Source organism: Pithys albifrons, chromosome 8 (genome assembly GCF_047495875.1).
Source record: "Pithys albifrons albifrons isolate INPA30051 chromosome 8, PitAlb_v1, whole genome shotgun sequence".
In the NCBI taxonomy this organism is placed as follows: domain Eukaryota; kingdom Metazoa; phylum Chordata; class Aves; order Passeriformes; family Thamnophilidae; genus Pithys; species Pithys albifrons.
The window spans coordinates 23851902-23878024 of NC_092465.1; the positions used below are offsets into that span (position 1 = coordinate 23851902).

General features: G+C 39.7%; 1 protein-coding gene across 6 annotated transcripts in view; it reads left to right on the top strand.

Moving 5' to 3' along the window:
* The first annotated feature begins 6571 nt into the window (after positions 1–6571).
* Positions 6572–26123, top strand: part of OSBPL6 (oxysterol binding protein like 6) — a 99262-nt gene continuing 79710 nt past the window's right edge. For 5 of the 6 annotated variants that reach the window (XM_071562259.1, XM_071562263.1, XM_071562261.1 and 2 more), the window contains exon 1: positions 6776–6846. The gene's annotated coding sequence lies outside the window, so the exon portion shown is untranslated. Of the gene's footprint in view, positions 6652–6775; positions 6847–26123 lie in introns of those variants that run through there. The other variant, XM_071562260.1, reaches the window with a different exon arrangement.

Consider the following 26123-nt stretch of genomic DNA (forward strand, 5'->3'; position numbering starts at 1 on the left):
GTTTTTTCAAAATTGTGTGCTTTCTGTTGAGCTCATTTATCTTGTTAGGTAATTTCTCCTTCATCACTCTGCTGAAACTTGCAGCACAAATTCACATCCACAGCCTCTGCTTTTGGCAGGGACAAGCACAGGAACAGAATCTTGACTTATGGGCAGGATCAGGCCTCCTGCAGCCAGCCTGATGCTGTACTGCACTCCCAACTCAAGGTGGTTCCAGGTGCTTCAGACAGCTCTGGTAGCTGAAGCTGTGGAGACTAAACCTCTGCACTGGGCAGCTCTGCTGGGTACAAGAGTGAAGAGAAATGTGGAGCTGGATATAACACAAAACACAGTTCAGCTGCTAGCTCTGCTTGGTTGTAAATGCTTTAAAGGAAGCTTTAAAGAGGAGCTGCTTTGAGGGATGATGGGCTTTATGGACTTGGTGCTTTGTAAACACCGTAAATCACAGCTTGAAAATAACACTTCATTGCTGTAAAGTCCACGTATCTCATAGATGGTGGGGCTGTTGTCTTGAACTATAGATGGTACTGTCAGATTAATTAAGTACTGCTATAAGACTCATTTCATCTACGTTAACAGTATACATCTACCTGCGCCCAAACCTTAATTCTTTTATTAGAAATTTTTCTTGAAATTCTGCAAACTGTCTGGGGCTTGGGAAGGTGAAGATCTGCCCAATATGAAGTTTTTAAAATCCAGTGTCAACATGCAATATCTAACACACAATATCTGCAGGACTTACATTAAGACTGAAGAGTTAACTGCTGACCAGACCCTACTCTATATTTAGAGAAAAACATTTACAAATCCTGAGCATGCAAGTACAGAAGTTTCCCTGGGAATCCTTCCAACTCTTCTGACCGAGTTCTGTCTTTGGAAAGTGCTAATGAGTAAATTTTCCAGATGCCATTTCAAGAAATACAGGACAATGTTAACAGAGCATATTTGGGTAGGTAGACATGAAAACTATCAGAAATGCAAATATATCCTTTAAATATTTTTTAAAATTGAAGGTATAAACAGCTTAACAAATAAAATTGCAAGATTGATGAAAGTTATTTAAAATATCAGAATGTTGATTGTCCTCATCCTGGGCACACTAAATCCTCCTCCTAATGTGCCCACTTTATCTACGAATAGCAGGCACGAGGTTATATTTAATCAGCAAAACAAAGCATGTGAAACATGGACTGTATATCTTGACTCACTGATGTTTTTAAGTTTGAATCAAGTCCACAGAACTCACTTCTATTCAGAGTTCACACTAGTATAATAGTGCTGGGAGACATTAAAATTTGCTGCCCTTCTCTGTGACAACATACCAGCTAAGCGACTTAAAATTATTGCTGGAATTGTAGACATGAGTTATCCATACACAGGGATCACAGTTGGTTTTCCCTCTGCCTATTTGAAGGCCAAGGATACAAAGATGGCCTCAATGCCCATATATAACATTCTTGGAATTTTGTCTGGGAGGCCATCTAAAACTGTTTGAAGCTGGGTAATTTCTGTTGTTGCTTTGGAAAAATAAATAAATTAGATACTTCTCAGAAAGTGCAGAGGAAACTGTACTGCTGTAACCCTTTTTTTTAAGCTGTTCTAGTGGAGTTAGAGAAAAAAGTCCTTTAAATACTGAAGCTTGAAAGCACTTGCTTTAGAATAGAAAGCAGAGTACTGGTAATAGCCAGCAGGGTTATAAGATAGTACTAACAATATTTCCAACCAGAAATTTCTTTTTCTTTGTTGTTTAAAATTTATAGCTCCAAGTGTTTATACTGCTTTGGTTTTCAGTTTAAACAGTAAAGAAATCATGCATTCAGCTGAAGATGAGGCCATGGGACTACTACCCATTGCCAAAATCAAGTATGAAACAATCTCTCTTCCTGATTTTTGAGTGGAGATAGTTAGCTATAAAAAGTATGAATGATACAGGTTCTGTTTATGTGAGGTTGAACCACTGCAGCTGATTTGTCATACATTTGTCTGTGGAGATTCTTGGAGTTCTGATAAACTGCATTTCAGATTTGCTTGTCAGATTTCTGGCTTCTAGTATTTAATAGAGATATTCTTAACAGAACTCTTACAAATTATAATTATTGATGTAAGATGTTTACTTGTAATTTCAGTTTTAAGTCATCTTTGAGTGTTTCTACTTCCCTTTTTAGTTTTTTTCAATGAGAAGACATAATTTTCCCTTTTTCCGCAAAGATGCCTAAGAATGATTTAGATTTTATCTCTGTGATGATCCATGAATATGGAAAGTATTTTTGTTATATTCTATGCATATGTTATTATGCTTCATGATTTCTCTTGATATGTGCTGCCTCGATCTTGTATAAAGGAGAGTAAAAAACAGTGCTGAAATGAATAGACCAGTGGATATGGACGATCACTGCAGAAACTGAACAGCAAAATGTTGAGAAGATAAAAACAATTTTTCCAAATTCTCTTCAGAAAAATGAAAAAATACCCAAATGGAAAGATCAAGAACTAAGAGTCTGGTTTCAATCCCAGGGAACACAGGGAAAGCCAGGAATATGCTTTCATATGTAGGGATGCTGCTTGTCCTTGGTTTCTCACACCTAACTGAGCAGAAAGAAAAGAATAAACCATTTGAATGGCTGCACAAGATTGTGTGAAGGTCCATTTAATCTGGTATTCTGTTCTCTACAGTAGCTGGAAACCAGTGCTCTGGGAGAGTGTTGAAATGGGGCAGATAATGAGTAGTGCGCAACTCTCAGTAGACAATGGGCAGGTACCTTTACAGCTCTCCTTCATTAATTTGTATAAACCATGATTAAAAACATCTGTCTCTTCAGTTTCATAGTGCAGTATAGAAGCAAGCCATCTGAATAAATAACATTTTTTATGGAAAAATTTTTCCCAGTTGCTGTTTTAAATGTGCTGCCCAATCATTTACTGAGTCTCCCTGAAGTCTTGGGTGATGAAAAATAGCACGTGATCATTTCCTGTCAGCCTCCTATGTATCATTTGGGAGTTTATAGATAAAAAGACAATTGTTTCTCAGTCTGCTTTTCAGCTAGATCTCCTCACACAAATGCATTCTAAAACTTCTGTGTATTATTTTTTCAGCCACATACATGCATTTTCTAGTTGCACATTTTCATATGAAGGAAACCAGACTTGTACACAGCAAAGTGCAAAGGGATTTACATAGGGTTGTAATGAGCTCTTCTGCTTTGTTCTCTGCTGCTTTTGGAGCAATTTCTAATACTATTTGCCTTTTGGACTACTGCTGAGTAGCAAACTAATGTTTGCAGAAAACTACTCACAATGACTCCAAATAATAAAGGCAAATTTAAAGCCCATTATTATGTATGTTTAGTTAGGGTTATTTTCATTACTGTTTACATTAGTTTGCAGTTATTGACATAGACTTTCAGCTACTGTCTCATTGCCCTATTGCTCACTATTGTCAGATCCTCCTACAGCTGCTCAGAGTCAGCTTTCATTTTGCCTACCATCATCAGGAAACTGCAAAAATCATTGGTCTTCACACAAGTAATTTTAGGCTATTTAGGTGCAACACTGCTCATCAGAAGTATTCTAAGCAATTCAGCCCTAAGGAGGACTCAAAGAAGAAAGTAAATAATGTTGTGTTGACTGGTCACAATCTGTCCAAGAAAGGGGATGTTGATCTGGTTACCTGATCTTCATCCTGATGGCAGCTATGCCTTCTGGTTCATAGAGATGGCTCTTCAGTCCTCTGCTACTCCCCTACTGTAGGACACCTCCAGTTTTCATCTTGCTAATGCCTGCCTTTCTGCCTTTATAGTACATGCCTGCTATGAGCCTGCCACTGCCTCGTTTCTTTATTATCAGATACTCTTCAATGTTTTTTGGTGCTCTACTTCATGCTTTGTCTTCAAAGCACTTCCACTTCGCTGGTTACTACTACTATACTGTCACGGTATTGCATATTTCAATGAATTTGCAAAAAAGAAAAGGTGTAATTTGCAAAAATCTTAGTCTGCTACCTCTGCCTGTCTAAGGGTACCATTTTGCCAAACACACACAAACCTTAACAATAAATGACAGCAAAGCAATTTTGTTTAGCAATATTGCTTATTACAAGAGAAAAATATTTTCTTAGGGTTCTGTAAGTAAATATTTTCAATGCCCATAGATCTGCTTATCCTCAGCATATGGGTGGTAAACATTTGCTTTTATATTAGTAAACTTCCCTGGTGCCTGAATGAAAGAATGGGATATTTTAAAGGCATTTGTGTCTTGCCAAGAATTGTGGAAAGAATTCTATCGTTTAACCTGTGGAGGTTTTATATTTGTATGGACCATCAAACCATGTTTTATAGTTTTGTTTTAGGGAACTTGCCTCCCAGTTGTTGATGAAAGTAAATTTGAGAAGAACAGGTCAAGTTCTTGGATGGACAAAAGAGAATATATTTCCTGTCCTGTGTTGAGGTCCTCACCTCAACAACCTGGGCCCCTCAGTTCAGGAAGGATGTCGAGGTGCTGGAGCAAGTCCAAAGAAAAGCAACAAGGCTGGTGAAGGGACTTGAACACAAGCCCTATGAGGAGAGGCTGAGGGAGCTGGAGTTGCTCAGGGGAGACCTCATCACTCTTACAAATACCTGAAAGGAGGTTGTAGCCAGGTGGGGGTTGGTCTCTTCTCCCAGGCACCCAGCAACAGGACGAGAGGGCACAGTCTTAAGCTGCACCAGGAGAGATGTAGGTTTGACATCTTCACAGAAGGGTTAATGAGATATTGGAATGGACTGCCCAGGGAGGCGGTGGAGTCATGTCTTTGGAGTATAGGCAAATCATTAAAAAAAACCCCTACAGAATAGCCTCTTAAGAATTTGCTATCATGGTCATTAGAGAGTATGAAAGCATAAGTTGTTCAGAAACAAGTGAGCTAATTAACAACACAGTTTTCTGGAATGAATTTCAGGTCAGAGATGTTGAGTCTTGTCAGAAATGGTGTTGTTGAATGGTCACTTTAGGACACGTCCATCTCCTTGCCCTGTTACTTATTTTTTCAGAAGAAAAATAAGTGACTACATTCCTGGTCTTATTAAGTGTTCCATACTGTACATGGCTTCTTACTTAATCTTTCTATGGATTTTATATGAAAACTTACTCTGACACCTACCGTAATCCAGCTTAATGTTTTTCCTGCTTCAACTCTTGGAAACGAAACACTGAAAAGAAAAAAATGTGTTACTTAATGAAGTCCATAACCTTACTCAACCACATTCAAAATGAGACTTGCAGGTTTAGCTGACAGAATAAAGCATTTTTTTCAAGAAGCTTATTCTAGAAGTTACACAAAAAAATAGTGTGTCAAGGGATCCTTCTATGGAGATCTTTGCTTTAATAGGAAAACAACTGTGGGGTTTTGTATGCCAGGGTCCCCGAAATGATCCTTTGTTGCACAATGATGCTGCCAAATCTGGAACTGCCAGTTTGAGAAATGGGGAAAACATAAACCAGCATCATACAGCCTGGGTGTCATTGCTTAATGAATAGTGTAGTCAGTAATTTACAGAATTCTGTAAATCTACTTTTTCCCCCCAGGTATTTGACCTTTCTTTTGCCCCTTCTCTTACTGAAATTTGCTGACAGTGGCATCTAGTTCTCCAGGGATTTCAACTGATTTTCTTCTCAACACAATCTATTTTCCTTCTTGTTACCATGAACCAGAGAGCAGGGAGGAAGTTAATAGTAAGAGGAGTGTGCAGTTTACTAAGAGAGGTGTCAGAGCCATCCCTGGAGGGCACAACAGTGGGCCACCCCGGGGGACAGGGAGTGACCCGGCTCTAGCAGAAGGACCAGAGTGCCAGAGGCAAGTCATTAACCAGATAGGTAAGTCTGAAACAGGGTGACCTGTGCCACTCAGGTTCTCTACACGAGAGAGTTCAGTTTCCTGTTTCCAGAGGTAAGTTTAAGATATCAAGGATGCCATAAAAGCTGTGATGGAGCATCTACAGAAAAAAACCCCTGAAATCCCCCCCCCCCAAAAAAAAAACAACAAAAAAAACGAAACCCAAAAGACAAGAAAACTATTTCCCTAATACAGGTTAAACCAAAGGAGTGATTTCTACAGCAGCTTTCTAGAGCATCCAATGTGGTTTTTTACAACCACCTCCCATTGTCGGATGACAAAGACTGATCAGCTAAGGCAGTGAACACTGCGGGAGGGTGACGGTGGAAGGTTGGGTGTCGTGCTTGTGTCACCAAGCCTGGGTGGAGAAAGGCCCTTACGCGGCTGCTGACAGCCCAGTCCCTCGGCGGCCCCCCTTTGTCTGGCACCACCTCCCGCCCCTGGCACGGCGTCCCTCTCGATCCACCGCAGCCCCTCTGTTGCCCACGTGCTTTCCCGTTTAATTCCAGACCTGATGTCACGACCGAAGCCCATGACACGGTCGCCGCCGCTGCCCGGTTTCTCCGACACACCTGCAGCAGCCTGACTGCGGGCTGTGCTCGGCGCACCGGGACCGGTGCGGGAGCGGGCGGTGCGGTGCGGAGCCCCGGCGCCGCCCCGGCGCTGCGCGCACACGGCCGCGGCCGCGCTCAGCTGAGCATCCTTCGCCGCCCGCTCCCTGCCCAGCGCAGCCCCGGCACCTGTCCCCGGGCGCGGCGGGGGCGGCGCGGGGTCGCTCACTTCAGGTGGGTCCTGGCCGGCGCGGAGGGCACCTTGGCCGGCGGGCGGGGGCGGGGGCGGGGGGCGGCGCGGCGGGGCTGCGGCCGCGGCGGCGGCTGCCCGCCCCTCGCTCCCTCCGTCAGGCGGGCGGGGAGCTGCGGGGAGCAGCGGGCGCAGCCTCCCGGGCCGCAGCGGGATGCGCCGCGGATCCCTGCGAGGAGGTGGGAGCTGAGCGGCGGCGCTGGGGGCGCGCAGGGGCCGGAGCCGGAGCGGCGGGACGGGCCGTGCTGGGAGTCGCGGGTCGGGGCCGCTCGTGGCGGGGCCGGGGCTCGGCGGACCCCGCGGGGGCGGTGCGGGGCGGCGGTGCCGCCAGGGGGACAGAAGCGGGCCGGGGCCGGGGCAGTGGTGTGGCCCGGGGCAGCGGTCTGGCCCGGGGCTGGGGCAGGGCCCGGGCCCGGGCCCGGGCCCAGCGGTGGCTCTGCGGCCCCGGGGCGCAGCCGGAGCATCAGGACCGGCGGGGCCAGCCCGGAGTTACGTAACTGCATCCGCGCAGGATGATGCGCCCGTGTCAGCCCCGCGTCCGCGGCTCCCTTGTCGCTCCCCCAAGTCGCGATTTCCCCCCCTTCCCTCCAGAGCAATTCAAAATGCCCCAATGAACTGTATGGTCTTTGAGGTTCCGTTGTAGATTAGCTATTGCCAAATTGATGCACTCTTAGGATACCTTTGTTCTTTTCCTTCTCTTTCAAAACCAGGCAGGAATGGCCTGTATTCTCAATTTTCTGGCAATGCTTCAAAACCTTTCCATGTGCTTTGAAGATGTGTGGGTTCGTTAAAACTAATGTTTGGCAATCATCTGTTTGTCAGAAGTGTTGATGCTTAAAATGACTCACTGAGGTGGGGTTTACCATCGGCTCATAATTTCATTTCAGTTCATAATTGCGGGCTACGTTGTTGATTTTCTTCCCTAAAGCTTCAGCAATGCAGATACTGTGGACTAACAGTAGCTGAAACAAAAGACGTTGCTGTACCTCTCAGAGCAAATTAGGAATCCAAGGTCGAACAGCAAACTGCAGCGCAACTTGTGTGGGGTAACAACAGAACAAAAGTATTCGCAAATCTTATTAGATAGTTTAAGTGAAAAGTGTTCCTTAAATAGACTGTTATTCAATAGATGAAAAAAATGCTTAGTGAAGGTGTGAGGAAATAGCTATTTTAGGACTACAATTAACTATATCAGCTCAATTTTAATGGAACTAGTACATTTAATTGCATTCTTAACAGAGTTCTGTTCTCCAGATGATTAAGTTGCAGAATGATACCAGCTCAAAGATTAAAATCTCATCAAATATCTAATGGTTTCTCTACAATGTAATTGTGTTTGGTTTATAATAGTTTTTTTCCTAATAACCAGCCTTTGTCCATATAGCTGTAGATACTATAATTAGACTTTTTTTTTTTCTTGGTGTAAATGACAGGACCTTGACCTTTAGAGGTTAAGCAGATGTGGTTGTTACGGAGCTTGTACATTTAGTAAAACGTCTTTATGTATATATAATAAATAACAGTTTCTTTCCCTTCTGTTTAAAAACTACACAAGAAGACTGCTTTCTCTTTTCTTTCTGTTTTAGATAAATTAACAGAAATGTGTACAAGACTGATTATTTAAAACCCCTGAAGAATTTGTGTTTAAACTAATTTTTCTATTGAAGTACATGGCAGGATGTGTATCTGGACAACAATATATTGCAGGATTTGTGACTGAAGACCTCCTAAAATTTTCATGTTACTGAGGGCTGAAAGAAGTACCATTTTTGTACTGTAGTTCATCAAGCTTGCTTCTTCCACTTGCTACTAGTTGGCTATTGCGCTCATAGTGCTTATGAGCTGTACTGTTAGGGGCCTTGTTAGGAGTCTTGCTTATTACTGGCCATTTTTGGTTCTTAGTCCATTCTGGAAGCTTATTAATAAATTTCTGTGATGCGAACATGGGGTCACACATACTTGTAGGTACAAATGTGGGGTTTTTTTTCCAAGGGCTGGTGGTGAAGGGGCTATACTCTACATACTTATATGCTTGTATGTGGTCTTTTGTATAACCATCAAAAATATAACTTTGCTCACAGGTGTGAGAGTCCCTGTACATCTGAGCAGCCATTCAGACATTACGACAAAGCCATAAAGGCCATGGAAAGAGAAAGCTTCGTGATTTCTTTAACAGGAGAATCCCCTGCCTCCTGCTCTATTGCAAATGGTGGTGGAGATGGGACTGCTCTCCTTTGCTACTTCTTCCTCCAGTCCACTGTGGAGACAAAAGCAGAGGGTGTTCACAGTACTGGTTCATTTTCCTTTAGTCCTTTGGCACGTGTGTATGTGATAATCTGGACTTGTGTCTACCCCTTGGTGCTGCGTGTTTCAGCTGAGGTGTAGTGTACCAGTGGGTTTCATAGCATGACAGAAGTGAATATTTTGCTCTTGTTTTGCCAAATACATGTGATACCAGCATGGGTTTTCTTTGATGGATTTTTTTTTTCTCATAACCTGTTAGAATCCTGAGAATTTACGTAAGGCTTTGTCTCAGGAGGGGTTGCATTTCTTAAGGGACTTTAGTCCTCCAGGTCAGCCCTTCTGTGCCTGTGCCATGCCAGAGAACCTGCTGTCACTGCAGTAGGAGACAGGAAGGAACTGCTTGTGCTTCACTGCTAAAGATGTGTGTGTTTATATTTTTAATGTGTGTGTATGTATACAGTGAGCCTACCCTAATGGTTTAATTAGCCCTTATGCTTCATGTGTAGGGTAGCAAATACTTGTACATTTCTCTTGTATTTTCTAATATTTTTTTAAAACACTGAACAATTCAAACAATTCCCAGAGATTTCTGGAAGGTTTTTGTGTTTTTTTTCTTTTTTTTTTCTTGATAACTAAATGCTTTCTGAAGTTTTTGACAATACTAGCATGGGAAAAGGCAACAGTTTCTGCAGATAATTTTCATGAGAAAGGTTACTCTGGACAATTATACTTAAAAAGGACATCTCTCCCAAGAATTTCCTTCAGGCTTGTGTTTCTTTCTTAAGCTAAGTTTAATGAGATTTAATAAAAACCCCATCACAGTGGAATACTAAAGTAAATACTTTTTTGCGGGGAGGGGGAGAGGTTGGTGTTGAATTTGCCGTATCAAGGTTCTAGGTGCTGAAGGAAGCAGCAACATGTACAATACACAAGTGAAAGTAAACATGCTCAGGCCATTTCAGGGATGTTGGATTTTTGTCTGATTTAAAACATGGCTTTCATCATAGGTAGGAAACTCCAGCTGACAAAAGTCTGGTGACAAGCAAGTTGTGTAGTGAGGTGCCAGATAACTTAAACTGAATCTGGTTGTAACATGAAATGTGTAAGGAATATGTAATTATAAAGTCATAGAATGGTTTGTGTTGGAAGGGACCTTTACAGGTCCACTAGTCCAACCCCCTGCAATGAGCAGGGACGTCTTCAACAAGACCAGATTGCTCAGAGCCGCATCCAACCTGACCTTGGATATTTCCAGGAATGGGACATCTACTACCAATCTGGACAACCTGTCCAAGTGTTTCATTACCCTCATCATAAAAAAACTTCATCCTTATATCTAGTCTAAATCTACCCTCTTTTAGTTTAAAGCCATTACCCATTGTCCTATTGCTATTGTTCTAGGCCCTACTAGTAGAATTCATGCTATAAATGGTGACACTATGTTTGTAATTAATTTTACCATCTCCATACCAAGACTTTCTGAGCTGTAAATACAAATCTACAGCTTGCAGCTATTTCCTGTAAGTCAGAATACAGACATGGAGACAGTTAATTTTTTTTTTTTTAATGCCACTGCTGTATATATCCCGATGAATGGTGTTTCTAGCATGTCTGGTTTGGGGATGATCCTTTCAAAAGAGCTGGAGAAGTGTGGAAGAACATTTTGGTGCTGATAGCTGATAAACCAGTGAAAAGGAGGACAGTTTAATGTGAAATGTGGAAACTGGAAGAAGGACTCGGGAGTTACCATGTGTAGACAGTCAAACTCGTGTCTTTTTAGGGAAGCTTCTGGGCTGCGCAGACTTGCTTAGGAATTAAGGGAGGAAAAAAGTGAACAGTAACAAACTAATAGAGACAATTGTTAAAAGAAGAAAAACCAGGATTGCTTTTGTGCTGGTTTTTTTTCTTTTTTAAATGGAGGTTGACCCAAGTGGTATCTGAAGGGTCCTTCCAACTTGGATTATTCTGTAATTCTGTTTTGACATGAAAGGTGAAACCCAGAAAACTGTTAATTTTCTATTAACAGTGAAAATAAATGGCGCTCAGAAACTCTGAATTATTTTTTTTTCTGGCATTTCTATATCAATTCTATGGAATTTTCAGATACTTTATAAGCTGGTTCCAAGTGAAATGTGTCACTTTGTGCTGAGGGCTATTAACAGAGGTAGCAGCAGCAGGTAAGGAGATGCTGAATTTCCAAGTTTGTCTTTTTGCAAAAACTACAGGCTAGTTGCTTAAATGGTTTCAGTGTGAGCCCCACCATCACGAACTCAGAAACTGAAAAAGATTCTCTGTCATTGTTACCTATAACTGTAAAAAGAGAAGTTTTGAAGGAAGAGGAGGAGTAAGTTGGAGATTGAAGAAGAGTAAGAGGATAGGTCTGGAGTGTATGGCAGTTGTAATCTTCTTAAACTAGGAGCACTTTATAATGATTCTTAGAAATGTTCACTGTAGCAGAGAACAGCTGCTTTTAAAAGTGAAGTTAAACAATTTCCTTTTTTTTAATTCCTTAAAAGGGAATATATTTTAATATTAATTGAGAGCACATCTCATAAAGGAAGTAATGGATATATTAATTTGAGGTGTAGAGGAAAGAAGTCTCTAGCTGATTGCAAGCTTAACATAGAATTGCAAGAATTTTAAGTAGCAGGTGTCATGTTGCTCTAGATTCAAAGACTAAGTTTTCTAACAAAAAAGTAATTTCTTTATGAGAAACTTGGTTTGCTTGTTATCTCCTTGCTGGAGGATAGAATCTCTATTTCTGTCATAGTGCAGTCCCTGGGCATATCTTGAATGTTCTGTGTTCCTCAGTCAATATTTCACATTTTTGGAATTTAAGCCCTCCTCCCAGCTCCAGTGAATCTTTTCCTCCTTATTTTGGGATGCTAAGAATCCAGTGGATAAGCTGAATCTACACAGAACTTAGCAGATAGAAAGTCCAGTCTTGGTTAGGATCTCTCACAGTGCAATCTGACAGCTTGCATTCATAACTCTGCTAAAATAGGTGTTTTATTTTCCCTTTTTTTACAGTGGAAATTGAGAGATGGAAATGCTTTTAGCATATAAACTACATAAACCCCTCAATATTTTTCAGTTCTCATGAAAATTGTGAGAATCACAAAAATCATGCTTAGTCCCTGTTGAATTGCAAGTTTCTAGTCCAAACAGAGATGCAAAGGAACTGATGGATTCTGTACTTAAAAGGCTGGATTAACCAATCTCTGTGGTATTGAATGCAGTTCCAGTCTCTTAACACACAGGCTGTTCTGTTGGTACAAATCTTTTCTATAGGATATATTGTTTCCAATTAAGTTAATGAATTGTGATTAGGAAGGATGCAGAGGTATTAAAATGATGTATTGGATCTTTACATCAGGACAGTAGGGCATTTATCTGGGATTGCCTTGTTATGAAAACAAGCAAACCCAAAGTAAGTCACATTTGTCTGAGAACAATCTATAGATCAATTTCAAGATATCTTGTCTTGAAATGTGATACCCTTTTTCAGATGATGAACTGAAATTTTCCAGTTGAGAAATGTAATAAATTCAGGTTGCCCAAAGAAAAGGCTGTATGAAACTTGTGCCGTGGGGTGAAAGATACCTGGTCAGACAGAGGAGACCTTGGCTACATCTGCCCAGCTCCATCTGATCTGATTAATCCTGGAAAATAAAAAAAACAATAGAACTTCGTTTTGTAGTGGTTGCTAACTTGATGCTTCCTGTCACATGTTTGTGGTGGGAGACCAGAGAGTTACAGAAACCATGGTGGTGACTGCTAATAGACCTTAAAAACAGACCATGGAATTTGTGAGACCTTTGATGGCTTGTGCTGCAGTTTAGAGAAAGGAATAAATAATTAAAGCAGTAGCTGCAGGTATGGGGGAGCATGACAAGGGACAAGAGGTATGCCTCTGCCACTTGAAAGGCTGAGCTGGAGGGAACAGCCTTGTGGGACATCCAGGCCACTGATCAGGACTTGGACACACTGAGCAGCTGGAGTGAGCATTCTGTTCCTTAAGGTCTCTGGCGTCATTGTCAGCTGGACCTTGATTTGTGTGTATCCTGGAATAGACAAGGTGGAATGGAAATGCTGCACTCCTCCTGCTTAATAAAACATGGCTGCATTATGTGATACAGCAGTGTCTCTCCATCCTTGCATCCACCTCACCACTCTCTTCCCATGACAAACCCAGTGTGGATAAGGTGATCTTACATGGGATTTGGATCAGGATAAGTTTCTTTGAACATTCCACAGGAATGGTTCCAGGCTGATGATTCTTCCCATGTCACCTCTGCCTTCACTGTCTCTTTCCTGTGTGTGGTCAAACTGTATCTGCAGTGAGACTACAGATGGGTTCTTGTCCCCTCATCTACTCTGTGAGGATTTTTATGCCTGATCTAGTCAGGGATGCCTGGCACTTTTATCTTGTTCAGGAAAACAGCTTTTAACAGTTTCTTCCCTACTGCCTTTGAAAATAAAATTCAATCTTGTTTTAAAAGAAATGGCACTGTGGTTGAAGAAATGAGAGAGAAATAAACACAGGTACATGATGGCTCATCATCTTGATTATGAATTTTGAGGTTTTGGCCCAAAGATAGTAGTTTCTTAAATTAATTTAGTTTCTAGAGTAGGAAGATGTTTAGGATAATGGTGGGGAACAATTTATTTTCTTTTATACCTTTATATTTGGAGTGCTTGTTCGCTGTGTTGTCACCTGGTAAGGATTGATCCAGGAAAAATCAAAAGGCAGAATCACTGTTGGAGAACTACAGAAATAGCAACAAATGTACCAGATAAAGGGACTTTTTATCTTGAAAATGGGAAGCTGGAATGGTAAGTTTAGTGCTAAATGTTTCTTTCAGAGAGAAGTGGGTCATCTGGGTGAGAAGGTGGTGGCTGATGTTGGAAATGATGCTTGGTTAACAGGAAAAAGCTTTGCTACAAAACAGCTTGCTGAGGTCTGAAACTTGGCAGTTGGTGTTGAGTCATCTTGAGGTCCTATCTGACCCCAATGTGAGCATGACATGTGTTCCTCTGGTAGGTAATTATATCTTTTTCCTGTGTAAAGTCTGTGTTTCTTGATTCTAATCTGTTTCTGGAAAACAAGCGTCATAAGATGTTTACAGGACGCCAGAAAGATGGGAATGATGTGAAATGGAGCTGTAGGTTAGTCAGAGGATGAGTTTGGATATAAAATATTGGTGTGCCCTGGTAATGGAAGGTTAGTGCTGTAGCAATACAAATTCTGTGTCTTTCTTTGTAATGGTTGAAGAATGCGTAAAATCCATCTCCTTTTCCCCCTCTTCCGGTCAGCTGAATGCAAGTTGTCTTTCCAAGTTCACTTGCACCTGATAACTGTGTCCTGTAACAGAACTGTGTTCTGTAACTGTGTAACTTTGATGGTCTATGGTTAGGTCACATGTAGTTGCTATGTGGTTTAATGTTCTTGGGTGACATAGCTGTGGACAGTATAATGCATTCTCTGACTGGGAAAAAAAAAACAACAACCAAAAAGAGTTCTATAACTCTCCTTAAATGTGACCTGTATTTGTGTGGGTGTGCAAATATGCTGTGGAAAGATAAATGTAAATTATATGGTGTTCCACTGAGAAGGCTTTTCTCAATTCTCCTAATGACTGATAGTGTAGCCAAAGTATAAAACTCATGGTCAGTTTTTAGTATGCAATTCTGTGATATGCAATGCAATGCAATTATTGTTTGCAATGCAAAATAATCTTTAAAAAATTCAAACAAGGTAATTTTTTTTAGTAGCTGCACACTCTGTCTCCTGCCCAGTCACCATAAATACCATTGTGTGACAGAGCTTATGATCAATAACCAGAGTAGCTACAATAATGATTATGTTTTCTTTTGATGTGGATTGAGGATTAATGGGGCAGACCTCAAAACAGGTCATGGGTGAGGGTTAGAATTAGCCCAGCCGACCAACCCTCAGACCTTAGCAGGACTCTTAATAGCTCCACATGGTTGAAAAGTGGCTGTGAGTTTGAGGGATAGAAGCAGCTTCAGAAGTAATCTATGATACGCTTTTTAATTTCCATTTCTGGTGATGCAAAAGTTGTGGTTGGATTTGCAAAGTAGTTGGTTGCTCTGAAATGTAACAATGACCATGGCAGCTTGGGTTCATAGCTCCTACCTACCCTTTCCATAACAGCTGCTGTCTGTATCCACCTGCCTGAAGAAGAGAAAGGGTGCTACAAATTTAAATTTTGTGAGCTACATTAGGAAGAGAAGAGCATATCAGATTCTTTGCTTTTAAAATTTACAAATTCCTATTCATAAATGTCTTTGATTTTTCATAGCATTTTGATCAAAGCAATGTTACATTAATCTACAAAGGGTAAGTTTGTGTAAAACAGCTGTGGAGTAATGACCTGGCCTTTCCTGAGGTTGTGATTTTTTCTTATACCCTTAGGGTCTAAGTTTCCCAGTTGAAATGCCCAGACAGTCCCTGGAGGCTGTGTAACAGATTGCTGCTCATAGTTTGCCTGATACCTTTTTCCTTCCTGAGGGCCTCATTTTTCTTCTAACTATGACCTTTATAGTTCCAAATATATACTTGTCCTCTAAGGTGTGTACACGTTCTAATAGTTGAGATGTTTCTCAGACTGTTAATGCACTGTACGAGAGCTGTGCACGGGGCAGGGGAGGAAGGTACTGCCTCCAGCCCTCCAGTTCTGACACCTGCTGCCTGCCCACTCTACAGCTGTACTGGCCATTGGCTGCCAGCTCATGGTGCAGGTACATGGTGATAGTTATCCTCTGCCAACTTAGTATTTCTGGTATGATTACCTTCTGATATATTCATTATTAGATCTCCCCCTCAATGTTCTTTAGAATTTTGAGTGATTTATTCAGTATTTGCAAATTTTTGTGCTTTCATCATAACTGTGAGCATATTTACTCAATAATTTTGCATAAAGCTGTCAAATGTCAGTCATAAATCTGTGCTGTATCTCTATACTATTCCATGTACTATTTACTTTTGAGTAATTTTAAAGTTACATGGTGTTCTTTTGTAAAGTTAAATACATTGAGCCTAGCATCTTCTACATTTTCATAATTATTATTGACATGTGTTTTTGTAGTAAGTCAGTAAAAATAATTTAGGAGATGCAGTAAGGAATAATGCTCTGTAAAAACTATGTAGATACTAACAATAAGGACTTGATAAATGTAGTGAATTTCCCTTGAGGGCAGTGCTAGCTTACATCAGTTGGAGGGGTTTTAAGTACCCTAAACCAGAACTATTTAAGCTGTGACTGATGTAAATTAGGCTCATAGCTCTCTCTAGAAAAAGGTCAATATCTCATAACAAAGCATTTTTATTTCTTGATGCCACTGCAGGGTTTGAGTAGTAAGCTCTCTATCTGTTTTCCTTCTGTTCTCCTGCTTTGTCTGGTTGTAGACAGTGTGCTTAGTGCTGAGAAACACAGACATGCTTGTGCAGGACATAGCAGCTGCAGAGATTTTATACTGCATCATCTATAGCAACATTCCCACGCTGAAAACTGATGGAAACAAGCAGCTCTCTAGACTGCAGATACCTTGAGGAACATGTAGTTCTGTTTTCTTGGCTGATTCTTGGATAGTTTGCCATGAGAAATGTGTCATAGCTTTGTGGTATAACACTGAGAAAACCAACAACATTGTCCAAATCTGTGCGTAGATGAAATTTAGTTTCTTATAAAAAACTGCAATAAGTACAAACGAATTTTGAAACTAATTTTTTTAAAGCCAAATGCACCGGGGTGTGTTCATTACTTCTGGCTTTCCAGCACCAAGACATTCTTCTTCACCTCTTGCCTTCTTTATCACTCTGCCTCTCCTCCACAGGTCATTCCCTACTCATTAATTTGCTGCCCCTGAAAGTCCTATGCCCAGGCTCACCCGCTTTTCAGAGTACACAGCCAATATCCCCTTGTCCAGCCATCTCAGGAGATCCCTGGGAGTATTGTCAGGGGCTGGGGAGTATGAAAGGGAAAAAAGGTTTGAGAACAAAATGCCTGGATATTCACAATATAAGCATACCAAGAAAAATCAGTTATTTTCCTACTAGTCTTTATGCCTAGTAGCAGTGTAAGGTGCCATTTCCTAATGGCAGCAAGTGAAATATTTTTGCACTTGAGGTTGATCATTCTGTCAAGGCGGGTTATACATTTCAATCACGCTGAAGCAGATTTAAACATAATGGTGCAACTTCCAAATGCAAGTTTCTCATCTAGAAGGACAAGTCTGAACAGAAATAAATGTCTATGTGTGTTGTAAGATCCAGAAAGTAATTCGGGCAGACCTCTGTAAAATTTTTAAACAATCTCAGTATGCTGCAAAAATGACTTTCAATTCTTTAGTTTCCCACAGGTTACAGCACAGAAAATCAATACTTTTTCAGCTAATGTCAGTTTTTTCCATTAAAGGGGTAAATAAGGAAGTGGAAGCTTCTAGTCTTTTCTGACTTCTCTGTGCTTCCCAGACAGCTCATTTTAATTTATATATTGTATATTGTGTACATACTGCTTGTCTTTTTATTCTGATTGCCAACCCTTGCTTATGAGTTAAATACTCAAATATTGATAGAAAATGGTGTGTTTTTAAAGCCTTTGTTCAAGTTAAAGGGTGAATGATTTTTCTGAGGAAAATAAACTTTGTAAGAAACTGAAAACAATCCATATCATGGGTTAGTTTTCTGCTCATTTGGAAATGTGCTGGCTTGTGTTTTCTTTGTAATCACTGAAATTTGTCAGTGTTTAAGTATTGGTACTTTGTAGGGCTTGGTCTTCAGTTTAAGTTTTACAAAGTAAATATTAAGACAGAATAGACAGTTTAAAAATACTTTCAAAGGCTAAAACATAAATATTTGAAAGGACTGGGCTGTAGACTTCAAAGCCTGTTGTCTTGCTGAAGGTCTGACTGGAATGGTGGGGAAGTGGAGACCAGTGCCTTGGACAGCTGTAGAAAGTGGCGGGGGCGGGGGGAGGGGCGGGGACGGAAAGTAAGTGTCATAACTTCTCCAAATGCATGGGCAAAGCTCTGCTTTGTAGAAAAGATGCAATTTTCCTGTTTCAGGATGCTTGTTAAAAATCAGAGAAAATAAGGATGAATTTGAGATTTTCTTTGCAGAACACTGTAATTTCCAAGTGAATTTCCAAGTGAATTTCCAGTGGTTTATTTCCCTCTTTGTTAATCTGCCGTTTAGAATTTTCAGTCAGGAAGCTGTCCCAAAACACTTACTAGTCAGTTGTCACTATGTAGCACTAATAAAATTAACCTTACAAGTCCTTTTTAATTCCTTAGTGTATTTGCTTGGTAGTCTTTCAAGAATCATTTTGCTGCTGTTTTCTGTTGTTGATTAATTTTGGAACAGGTACTGCATACAGCAGGGGAGTTGCTCTTTTGTATAGATGACTGTGGGCATCTTGGCTGAGGTTACTGCCATAGATCTGGCTAAGCGCTGACTTACTGGCTATTGTGAAGGACTGAAGAACGTCGAAAAAATAAACTGAGTTACTTAAGAAAATGACTGTTGTCCTTACAGGTGGTGGAGTGATCTCCAAAGGAAGAAAAAAAAATTGCAACGGACCTTGAAAGTCAATACTGAGATAAAATAAATGTCAGGGTTAACAAAATATTTTATGATGTTGGGCTATGAAACTGTCCTAAAGTGCCTTAAAAAAAGTGGCTAAGTTGAGTATCTTCATTTGGTCAGTGGCAATATACACATTAATGAAAAATTCCAATTGAAAACCACTAAGCCTCACTTTTGAGTAGAACTTGAATGCTACTCTGTAATTCAGTTTTCTGGTGTAACTTTCTGAAGGTATATTTATTTACAATAATGACAGTATTATGACTGGTGATAAAATTTTTTTGGGATAACATTTATGTATAAATAGATCAAAATATGTTTTCACTGTCTAAGTGATGGATGACTCAGAATCAATGCCTTTTGTACTGATGAGTTTACAAATACTGAGTTGCCTTAACCTGAGTTTATAGTTTGGGAATGGTAACAAGGAACAGAAGGAGAAATTTTATTTATATTTCTATTCTTATGGCGTCTTTTATGATTTTTAATATAGTAGCATTTTATCATCTATATTTTTGCCGTTAATCTTGCATGAAATATTTTCTCAGGACTATTCTTATGCTTAGATGTTGCTGTCAGATAATGTTAGGAGATTCCTTAATAACTAAGAATTTAGGAACATTAAGAAGGAAGCTTAAAATTCAACAGGAACTCAACGGAAAGCTTAAAAAGGAGATGCTGAACTTCAAATCAGGGGTTACAGGGTGTTAGAAGTTCAGAAACACATGATGGCTTGAGTTGCAACTTCTGACAAAGATTGTGAGGGCTGGAGCACATTTCGTATGAAGAAAGGTTGAGAGAGTTGGGGTTGTTCAGCTTGGAGAAACGAGGACTCCAGGGAGACTTTATAGCACCTTCTGTTATCTAAAGGAAGCCTTTTTAGAAGGGGTAATGGTTTTAAACTGAAAGAGAGTGAATTAAGATCAGAAGTGAGGAAAAAAATTCTTCACAGTGATGAGGATGGTGAGGCACTGAAATAGGTTGCCCAGAGAAGCTGTGGCTGCCCCATCCCTGGAAATGTTCAAGGCTGGGTTGGATGGGGCCCTGAGCAACCTGGTCTAATGGAAGGGGGCCCATAGCAGTGGGGTTAGAACTAGATGATCTTTATGGTCCCTTTCAACCCAAACCATTCTGTGGTTCTATATTTAGGTCTTCATGGCCAGCAAAATATGAAGTGAACCTTTCTATTGCTTTTTCTGCTTTGTGGATGGTACGTAAATCTTCTGTTTCATAAACATGTGTGATTCCGCCGCCGAGGGGAGAGGATGTATTTTGGTCACCAGTTTTATTCATTCAAGTTTATCATTAGAATCCTGCCCATATTTTGTTGAAGCTTGTTCTGGAAAATCTAAATTTGTCAGCATCTTACACGAGAATAAGAAACTCTGAGTGGGAACAGTGCTCCCTGCTTTGTCAAAGTGAGTGAGCAGAGGGAGGTGGAACACTTAATGAACACTGTTTGATTGGAGCTTGTGACAGCCAGCACATCCTCCCTGGCCAAGACCGCAGATAAAACTTACGGCAATGGTTAACAGCAAAGGTGGAGGTGTGGATGGAATCCTGGCAACTTGGGGGCTTAATGATACAAGAATGAAGTCTGATGTCAACATGAAAAAATTTTTAGTGTTCTGTCTTGAGCATAAGTATACACCCAATGGTTTAAATGCCTCCTCTTCAGGCTGACAGTTGGTCCTAATAGAATTGCAGGTGAATGTTGAGCTGCTTCCTTCTGAGAAATCATGTCAACAGTAATTGAAACAACGAGATTTATGTTCAGCTGCTTACTGCTGGAGGTCTTTTCGTTATCTTTATCCCAATGTTAATTCAGGTCATCCTTTAAGCCAAGTAAAAGAGACCATGCATGTTTTCTCTCTTGACTGTGTGTCTGTACAGATGTCTGGAGAATGCTGTTCATTTTGGTGCTTGTGTGTTGTATTAAATTTTGGGTTATAATCTTTGATACAAAAGCAATAGGACTTTAAAATAATTTGATAGTTTATACTATGTATTTTTTTATTTGGGGCATCCTTTTGTATTCCTACTTCTAAGTATAGTAACAAGTCCTTAAAAAGTATCTGTTTTATAGACAATCAGCATGGATGCACAGGTGCAGCAAGAGTCTGTAATTCTGTGATATTTCTGCCCTGTGATGTGCAGTGCTTAAGCAGTGTCCAACTTGAGTCTTCCTGAAGTAGATGAAGAGCCGTGTGTGCTGTAAACTTTGAAGCCGGTACATAAACACTGTACAAGCAAAAGTGTCTCCCAAAAATCAGCGCATAATTGAAAACAATGCAAATAGAAAAAAACCACAACAGTTATTTTTTTCTTTATAACAGTGAATTAGTGCAAGTAATGTTGTATCTTGTCTCCTGCTTGCCTAGCTCTTCGGAAAAGTAACACACTGCCAATAGCAGTAGTTGTAAGGACAAGTCTTTCTTTAATTTTCCTGTTATCTCCTGAATACAGTCCACCAATTTAATTTATTTTGTTAATTTTTTAGACTGCATAATAATTAATAATGGAGAAATATGACTCCCATTGTCTCTTCCTCCAAACTTAAATAATAACATTTTGTCATATCAATTTATATTGTGTATGTTAAAGCATTGTTTTAAAATTGAAAATGCTTTCAGTATGTTTTATGAAAGTTGAAAGCCCCTGAGTGATAATGGCATGATATCGCTGACCTTGTTGGCATATTAAGTGATAGTGGTAGCATTTTAGGATGCAGAAGATCTTGATAGTCAGTTGTCTGTGATGTGGGCCTCTCAGATGGTCTTGTTCAAGTGTTCTTGGTGGTAAAATCTGCTTTCTTATGTCAGAGAGCTGGACTGCTTTCCTTGAACACGGGAAATTACCTGAAAACATATAACACATGGAAGAAGCCTACCATTGTGGAAGTAACAAAGGATAAGAAAGTGTTAAAAAAATGCAAGGATATGCAAATCTAACTAAAAAAACACTGTATTAGAGCTTCCTGACCGTTTGTGGATAAATAAGTACATGAAATTGCTGTCGTTACATCTTACTTTTCATAGTGGGAGCTATTCTCAAGCTTTGGGAACTAGGATGATCCATGGGGAGAAAAAAGGGTTAGAGTCAAGACAGCATCCTTAGAAGTGCTGCTAATGGCTTTGAAAAAGCTTTTTGTTCCCTTTTTTCCCCTCCTCAGCATGAAAGGTGAGCACAGGATGGATGCAGTATGTTGGGTCTGCTGAACCTTGCGTCCTGCCCTTGGCAGTAACTCAAAGCAGGGAGCATAACACGTTCTTAACAACACTTTCCCTCTGCTGTTGGATTGAGGAGTGTTGCAGGGAGCTCAAGATACATCCTTCCCTCCCTACTGGGTCCAGTGACTTCTAGACCTTAAATTTAGCATGTGTATGTCCTCACTGTAGCTTGCTACAGTGTGCCTAAGTTTGGAGAAACTCGGGGAAGACAGACACAGCATCCAGTAATGTGGGCTGGTTAGTGTAGGCTGCAGAAACCTTTGTATTACAGGGCAGAAACTAAAGTGAAAACAGAATAAACATGATTAAAAGACAAATCTGGGTAATTTTCCATCTTTCTGCTGTGGTCTTAAAGGATCTGTTGTAAGTTTCTGCACGGCTCTGGGGCGATTAAAACCAGAGAGGTTCAGGTGGATCTGGACCTCATGTGAGCCAGGCAGAAAATAGAGAGAGGCAGTACTGACATCCACAGCAGAGGATTTTTGACTGCTGGATTAGGAAGTGCAATTTATTGGTTTGTTAAACTCTGAAAAAAGTTTCAGGTTTGTGCCATTGTTAGTGAATTTGGATTCAATTTAATGAATACTTTACATAAAAGGAAAAGTAGAGAAAATTTTTAAAAGTTGAAGTATTATCTGAATATATTTGAAATGAAATGCTCATTTTGATCTTTCTTGATGCTTGAATGGTCTTTCCCCCACAAGTGATGAAACGCCTCCTTTCTTCCTCCTTTTTGGTCTCTGAACTAGAAAAAAAACACCAAACTGCTTTTCCTACAGCCAAAGTAAGTTCTTTTTTCAGTTAAGAATTTGAGGTTTATGAAACATGTCAGTAAACATGCCCAAGGAAAACCTTACTTGTTCCAAAAATATAAGGCAGACTTTCCTGGTTAAAAAAACCCATCCCAGCATATGGTGTGTTTTTTTTAAAATACAAAATATTCATATACGGAGCTGAACCCTCTGGAGGAACTCTGAGGAAGTAACTCTTGCTCTTAAAGCTTCTGCCTTTATTTGTTTCAGCAGACATTTGTTTACTTTTGGAAAATTTTTTATCTTGATCTGTAAAAGATGTTAATGGTGTCCTGCCAAACTGTTGCTGACAATCTGTTTCTTGATGGATACTGTTATATATGTTATAAATAGCTTTTTTATATGTTTAATTTTTCAAACCAGGAGAAACGTTTGAGATTTGCTTTCCACATGAGTCTAAAGTAACATTGTCTCTGGCACAGTAGTTGTTGTAGTCGTGTATGACAACTGTTGTACACATTCTCTTACATGACTGTAGTTGCAGAATGGATCAGGTTTTATCTGTGATTGATGTGTTATTGTACACAGGGCTGCCTGATGTCCTTCTTTTGGTGTCTCGCTATGGCAGCAACCTGTGTTCACTGCCCCTGTACTGCTGTGACCTTCATACAGACCAGCAAAAAAAAGTCCATCTTGTTTGCTCAGCATCCCAAAAGGCAATTAGGAATGGTTGCCTGAGCAACATAACATCCTTGTCAAATACCACAGGGATTTCTGTTTCTATTCCCTCGGAAATGGTGTGCTTCCATGCACAAAACAGTGGAGTAACGAAGGAATGTTGTTGCTTCCCATTTGTTTTCTATCTTTGCTTAGACTCTTTTCTGCTAAAGCAAAGGCATGGAGTAAACAGAGAAGCAGAGAAGAAAAAGGGCAATATGAACAAGAAAAGAAATCCTATGGGAAAGAGAAGTGGGGATGCTCTGCATTCTGGATGTAAGAACAAAGCAATGGAAAAGGTCCAACAGAAAAGACTGTAAATGTGGAAGAAGGATTTAAACAGGAAAAAACCATTTAGAAAAGGAAAAAAGGGGAAAAATATGGACAATGTTGGAGGAGCAGTATAAAGGGGTAAAAATTGGAAATATCTTTTTTTTTTTAGCATCTAACAGTTTTTACATTAAACTGTGTTAACTGTTTTTGTTAATGAGATTTGTTTTTGTTGAAAAATCTGCAGTTCAGGCTTTGCTTTCTTTTTTACTTTTTTTTTTTAATTATCAAGAAATCTACAGACTTATTGATGCTTTGATGCTTGGGTATGTTTCCCTAATACAAAACCTACGAGAGATCCCTTCTGGGTGCAGGTGGCTTATCGATCTTGTATGGTTAAGGCCCACTTGTATTTTGCAGCCAACAGCACACAAGGGAGCAATATGGCTAGTATCACATCTGTCTGCCTTTTTTCTTCTCAGCTTGAATGAAGAGCTACCTATTTACAGCTGGGACAACTGTGGGGAGGCCTTGGCACCCATCCAGACAAAGGGCTCACACTCACAGCTCTACATCCATAGTGAGATGCTGTAGCTACTTTCCTGCTGTTAACCCACCTAATTTTCCTACTTTTATACACATATAGCCTGTGAATTCTTGGATTGCTCATGTACTGTAGGAAGTATTTGTTCCATCTGCTCAGAGCATTTGAGCTTTGTAACAAATTCACAGCAACCCAGAGGGTTAGATCTTGATTTTTTTTTTTTAGATAGTAAGGAATTACATGGAAAAAGCTAAGCTGTGAGAAAAGAATAAGAACAACAAACTAAGCAGGAAATAATGAATATTGAAACTAGATGATTTTTAAGGTCCCTTCCAACCCCAACCATTCTATAATTCTATGAAGTATTTTCTTTAGGTGTTTTTCCTGAGAGAAAATTATATATATTATATTTTCCTGAGAGAAAATATATTTGGATTTTAACTACCTGAAGTCTCCTTAAGAGTTAGTTTGTTCTGCCACTTGGGTACTAGTTTCTTCAATTTGTACAGAAAGGTACAAAAAATAAGTTTGTGTTCTCCTTTAATAGCTTTTCTGCTATGTAATTTCATCATGGATGGTGTCATCTTTAAGGCTGTGTTGCTTTTTTTCTCCCTAGTAGCATGATTTGATGGGATCAACAAAATCTGTTAAATTGTTGTGTGTTTTAGTATATTAAATCTCATCTGTGCTGGTCACTGTAGTGCTCTTCTGTCAGCTGCTTGTAGTGTAGCTGCTACTGACAGCAGTCACAATGACTACAGCAGACTTGGTGGAGAGCTCTAGTGCCAGCTACAACAAAACTCATCTTCCTTCTCTGGATGGCTTAATAGTTGACATGAATTTGTCTTCTACTTTCATGGTGTTCTCTTCTGTTCACATCCTATTTATATTATAACCTGACCAACTACTCTTCAGGTTACTGCCTGATGTTTTGAAGACAGGATGAGGATTTAGGAGGTTAATTTTAAGATTCACCCAGTTTAAAAAAAAAAAGACTCATCTCTAAAATTAAGTAAAATTAAAATACTATGTTTGGGTATGCTGTTCTCAGAATAAAGCATCTCTGTTTATATAAATAGAGATTTTTATTTATTCATTTGGATGAAGAACAGTACATTTCTAAAGTGTAGTTACACATAGAACTTTTTTTAGCTTTGTAAAAATGTTATAAATAATAAGCAGAGAGACCTAGCATAATTTCCCTAACATTTAGGGAATAGAATTAATTTTACTGAACTGTTTTGGCTTTTTTTCTTTCTACCCTGAAGTCAAAACCTTTTTTATGGTTTGTGTGTATAAAGATTCATAATTTTTGTCTATTGACTTCAATATATATTTATATATGTGAGAGAAGAGTTTATTTACTGTTCAATACAAAAATTGGTCACTTTGTGCTTTGCAAAGTTTTATGTTTCATAGGTTGTTCGGCAAATTCTAACTGCTGTACCTAGAATTTCTTGTTTTAAACAATGCATTCATTATAATCTCCTTATAGAAAAGAAAATTACCATTATGTAATTGTAGAACTCTTCCCCTCCCTTCCATTATCTCCTTTACATGCAGGCTATGTAATCTTGCTTTCTGTTCTTCTGATCTCTTATTTCCCAGGGGATCTTTTTGTATTATGATTTTTATTAGATAAAAGTAGAATTCCTGATACATTTTCTATATGTCTGCTATTAACGTGATTGAGAAGGGACTTATTTATTTATTTGCTAGTATTCCTGTGCTGGAGTGCCCTGTCATGTGCAACTCAAGTGGATTGGTGAGTCACTGTGATGTTAAAGTCAGAGTACAGTCAACCTCCCCCATCTTACTCAACTCTTTGGGGATATATGGTCACTGGGAATGAGTCATCTCTTTACTTCACTGATATATTCCTGTTATTTCTGAAAACTTCGTCACTGTGGCAGATGTAGTAGAGATACAGAAAAATATAAGATGGAATGCATATCATAACTGAAAGGTACTAGCTGAGTTCTGGTTACAGAGTTTTTGTGTGCAGTACAGTTCTAGATACACTTCTAGGACTGACACAATTTTTTGTTTGTTTTAGTCGCTACATAATGAGTTTTTAAATTTGAAACCA